Source organism: Cherax quadricarinatus, unplaced genomic scaffold, assembly GCF_038502225.1.
Source record: "Cherax quadricarinatus isolate ZL_2023a unplaced genomic scaffold, ASM3850222v1 Contig38, whole genome shotgun sequence".
NCBI classification, from domain to species: domain Eukaryota; kingdom Metazoa; phylum Arthropoda; class Malacostraca; order Decapoda; family Parastacidae; genus Cherax; species Cherax quadricarinatus.
Window position 1 is genome coordinate 407,482 of NW_027195064.1, and position 5,439 is coordinate 412,920.

A 5,439-nucleotide genomic window follows, 5' to 3' on the forward strand; every position below is an offset into this window, starting at 1 on the left:
GGTCTTTGTGTTATTGTACTGTACTGTACTGTTCTTCTGTTTTTGTATTGTGTACTGGTCTTCTGTGTTATCTGTACTGTACTGGTCTTCTGTGTTATTGTACTGTACTGGACTTCTGTGTTATTGTACTGTACTGGTCTTCTGTGTTATTGTACTGTACTGGTCTTCTGTGTTATTGTACTGTACTGGTCTTCTGTGTTATTGTACTGTACTGGTCTTCTGTGTTATTGTACTGTACTGGTCTTCTGTGTTATTGTACTGTACTGGTCTTCTGTGTTATTGTACTGTACTGGTCTTCTGTGTTATTGTACTGTACTGGTCTTCTGTGTTATTGTACTGTACTGGTCTTCTGTGTTATTGTACTGTACTGGTCTTCTGTGTTATTGTACTGTACTGGTCTTCTGTGTTATTGTACTGTACTGGTCTTCTGTGTTATTGTACTGTACTGGTCTTCTGTGTTATTGTACTGTACTGGTCTTCTGTGTTATTGTACTGTACTGGTCTTCTGTGTTATTGTACTGTACTGGTCTTCTGTGTTATTGTACTGTACTGGTCTTCTGTGTTATTGTACTGTACTGGTCTTCTGTGTTATTGTACTGTACTGGTCTTCTGTGTTATTGTACTGTACTGGTCTTCTGTGTTATTGTACTGTACTGGTCTTCTGTGTTATTGTACTGTACTGGTCTTCTGTGTTATTGTACTGTACTGGTCTTCTGTGTTATTGTACTGTACTGGTCTTCTGTGTTATTGTACTGTACTGGTCTTCTGTGTTATTGTACTGTACTGGTCTTCTGTGTTATTGTACTGTTTTATATTACATATATTTTTGTGTGTAATTATGATGGTTTGTTTGTTATTAAGCTTTTTTGTGTGTTATTGTACTTATTTATTTGTCACTACACTGTTTTATGTCTCAATTTACTTTTTTATGTGTTTATCTAATGATTTGTGTCACTATAATTTTTTATTGTTATGATACTTATGAGTTACTTTCATGTTTTGTGTGTTAATACACTGTTTTATATGTCACTGTAAAACCATCTGACTTGATTCATCTTAACGAATCCATACCACGGGCGGGATTTGAGACTCTCTGACCGCGGGTTCAAATCCCGCCCGTGGTTCGGTTTGTTTGCAATCGTGCCATTACGATTTCGTGAGTCTCGTTTTATTCATCTTATACGTTACAAACGAATCGCTACCTAAAGTCTTTTACCAATAGAGTCTTGCCAAAACTATTTCCAACAGAAACCTACCGGAGGTCTTCTACTAAAAGTCTTCTGGTAACAGTCCTTCCAGTAGTAATCTCATAATAGCGTCCAGTCTTATAAACTTGATTCCTACCAACAGAATCCTAAGAAAAGAATCCTGTCAATAAGTTTTCTATCAGGTATTTACCAGACAGGTTACATAGAGTATTATTAACTCTGGTGTATCAGACAGACTTTATACACATCACAACACAACGATGGTGGTGAAAAAACACATAACAGCAGAGAGGAACTTTCACCTGTGAAACAAACTCCTTCATTCAATAGTTCCCTTCTACAGTTTTGTCTTTTTCATTACTTTCCAGCTATGCAACATATGCCATATATCTCTGCAACATAGTGCACCACAACATTCAGTGTGTCATATATCTCTGCAACATAGTGCACCACAACATTCAGTGTGTCATATATCTCTGCAACATAGTGCACCACAACATTCAGTGTGTAATATATGTTAACATTGATACATCACAGTACATAACAACAGTCTGGGAGACATTAACACACAGTCGTACTGGCCAGGTTGTGGCAGCCATCACCAAAATTCTTATTATCAGTAGATCGAATCATCCAGGTTGATAGTTTTTATTTTCATCACCGAGTTTTTTTTTTTTATCCATCTGTTGTGGTGAATGTTTCTTATGTCATTATTGAAGAGGTGAGAGAAGAGAGTATGAGAAAACTGAGAGAATTATTTAATAATTAATTCTAATTAAACTAAATGTTTATTAAGATAATTTATAAGAATATCTCTGTTTTAACTCCAAGTCTCTGAAGTTAATCACTTCTTCACATATTTATATCCTTTTCCAAAATATTTCATCAAAATATTGTAACCCTCATTCCAGTTTCTTAAGAAAATTTAAATAACATGATCAAGAATTTTCTTAATTTTCTTACACTATTCATATAGAACTCATTAATTTAAACAGTGGCGTGAGAGAGTGTAGATATGCTTATGAGAACGTGTACACATGTATATATATGTGTACGTAGTAGTGTGTTTGTAGTGATGTGTATGTGTATGTGTAGATGAAAGTGAAAAGTAAACATCAGAAGAAAACTTATATGAACTACATAATAATTCACAATAAAGAAGAGCACAGTTCCGTGGTACAGCTGTCAGCCTGGCTGACTCTGCTGTCAGCCTGGCTGACTCTGCTGTCAGCCTGGCTGACTCTGCTGTCAGCCTGGCTGACTCTGCTGTCAGCCTGGCTGACTCTGCTGTCAACAGTTAGTCAGTCAGAATAAAAGAAATGAGTCAATAAGAAGAATAAAACTGGTAAATTTAGAATGTATTAAGATTGAAGTTTGTGAGGCAGTTGTAATAAAGTCCTGGAATACTTAATGATTTTGTTCATAATGTTTATAAAAGAAAAGGGAAAACTTTAAAGAATGTAATAATTATAATGGAATAAGACTGTTGACCATAAAGTGTGTCAGAAATATGATGGATGAAATGATGGAAAAGACAAAATATGCGTACCAAAGAAGAGTGTGAATTCTGAAAGGGAAATTAATATATGCATCATGTGTAAACAATGAAATACCCAAGTGAAAAACACTTATATAAAGGGAAGCAACACTTAGGTGGATTTATAGGTTTGATAAAAATATACTAGAGTTAAAAATGTATTTAATCTTAGCAAATGTTTTGAGAGCAATAGTGTTGAATTAAGTTATAATATGCAAGAAAGACGGTAAAGATTTACACAAAAAACTTAGATAATGGTGTGATTAGATGTCACCTGTGGTCTTAAAGACGTGTGATGTCACCTGTGGTCTTAAAGACGTGTGATGTCACCTGTGGTCTTAAAGACGTGTGATGTCACCTGTGGTCTTAAAGACGTGTGATGTCACCTGTGGTCTTAAAGACGTGTGATGTCATTGTACTTTGCTCAGAAGACAGTATATACAGAGTAAGCCATCATGTAGACCAGGTGTCACTCTAAACACAGCTTTATTAACACATTATGTAAAACTCTGTATATACACACACACACACATACATGTGTGCGCGCATGTATGTATATATCCGACCTTCAAATTCATTTACGAAACACCAGAAATAGCTATTATTATAAATTTGTTATAGTTTTCATAGAGGAAATTTAGAGATTTGAATTTGATACTTTTTCATACATAATAACATGTACACATGACATTCGTGAACACACAAGAACAGGTACATATGACACCAATATACAATAACACGTAGATATTACATTCATTTATACAAAATAACATGTTACACACGACACACAGTCCTCCACTAGTGTCTCAAACGTGTTCATCTTTATATATTTACATATTTCACATAGAATGTCGCTCACAAACACATTTAAACTGCTAAATAAGTTAAAAAAAACTTGTTCTCAGTATAAATTCATAGTGTAACATAAGAGGAATTCCAAAATTGTAATTAATTAGCCCCCGAGGTGGCCGAGCTGTGTACGAGCTTCGTCTCGTCCAGCTGGTCTACGGTTCCAGGCTGTCTTGGTGGATGTAATTACTGGACGCAGTTTACTGTGTGTCCCCTCCAGTAATTCCACCTACCTGGACAGTCACTACCGTAGACCAGCTAGACAAGACCAAGTTTCCATTCAGCAAGGTCACTGAGGGTGGCAACCGCTGACTCTGGGGAAGTGGGGAAGGGAGTCCACTCAGTGACACAAGTGGATTCCTGGAGACACTGATCCGGGGAAGGCACCGCCGACCTTAGGTAAGTGGGGAAGGGGAAACATCCGGGAGCGAACGGATGGATTCCTGGATACATGAGCTTGGGGAAGGTTGTAGTTGAGGCTGACCTTAGGTAAGTGGGGAAGGGGAGACATCCGGGAGCGAACGGATGGATTCCTGGATACATAAACCTGGGAAAGGCATGAATACCAGCAGTTGAGGCTGACCTTGGGTAAGTGGTGAAGGGAAGACATCCGGCGGTAGACGGATCGATTCCTGGATACATGAACCTGGGTAAAGCAAGAATACCGCTGACTTTGGGGAAGTGGAGAAGGGATTTCCACCTGAGGTGACACCAAGTGGACTCCTGGAGACACTGATCCGGGGAAGGCACTGACCTAACTCGCTGACCTTAGGTAAGTGGGGAAGGGAAGACATCCGGGAGCGAGCGGATGGATTCCTGGATACATAAACTTGGGGAAGGTTGTTGTTGAGGCTAACCTTGGGTAAGTGGGGAAGGGGAGACATCTGGGAGCGAGCGGATGGATTCCTGGATACATGAACCTGGGGAAAGCATGAATACGTGCAGTTGAGGCTGACCTTGGGGAAGTGGGGAAGGGAAGACATCCGGCGGTAGACGGATCGATTCCTGGATACATGAACCTGGGTAAAGCAAGAATACCGCTGACTTTGGGGAAGTGGAGAAGGGATTTCCACCTGAGGTGACACCAAGTGGACTCCTGGAGACACTGATCCGGGGAAGGCACTGACCTAACTCGCTGACCTTAGGTAAGTGGGGAAGGGAAGACATCCGGGAGCGAGCGGATGGATTCCTGGATACATAAACTTGGGGAAGGTTGTTGTTGAGGCTAACCTTGGGTAAGTGGGGAAGGGGAGACATCCGGGAGCGAACGGATGGATTCCTGGATACATGAACTTGGGGAAAGCATGAATACATGCAGTTGAGGCTGACCTTGGGGAAGTGGGGAAGGGAAGACATCTGGCGGTAGACGGATGGTTTCCTGGATACATGAACCTGGGGTAGGCATGAATACAGGTTGGTGAGGCTGACCTTGGGAAAGTGAGAAAGGGGAAACATCCGGCGGCGGACGGATGAATTCCTGGATACATAACCCTAGGGAAGGCTGAGGCTGGAAGGCAGAGAGAGAGAGGCGAGGCTGACCTTAGGGAAGTGAGGAAGGGTAGACATCCGGGGGCCCACGGATGGATTCCTGGACACATGAACCTGGGGAAGGCGAGGGGGGGGGGGCGGACCTTAAAGACGAACCACTGGCCTCCACGTGGCAAGGTCTGGTAACTCAGAGATAACTCTGAGGCTGACAGTGGTCGCAAATTATTAATGTTATTATAATTCAAGATTTGCTAATTTGGATTCAAAAGCGTCTACCAGGGTGGTATTATTTCCAATCCAGCCACTCTCATAGGAGCCACGGTAGTGTTCTTATTTTGTTCATTCACCGGAGTTAAC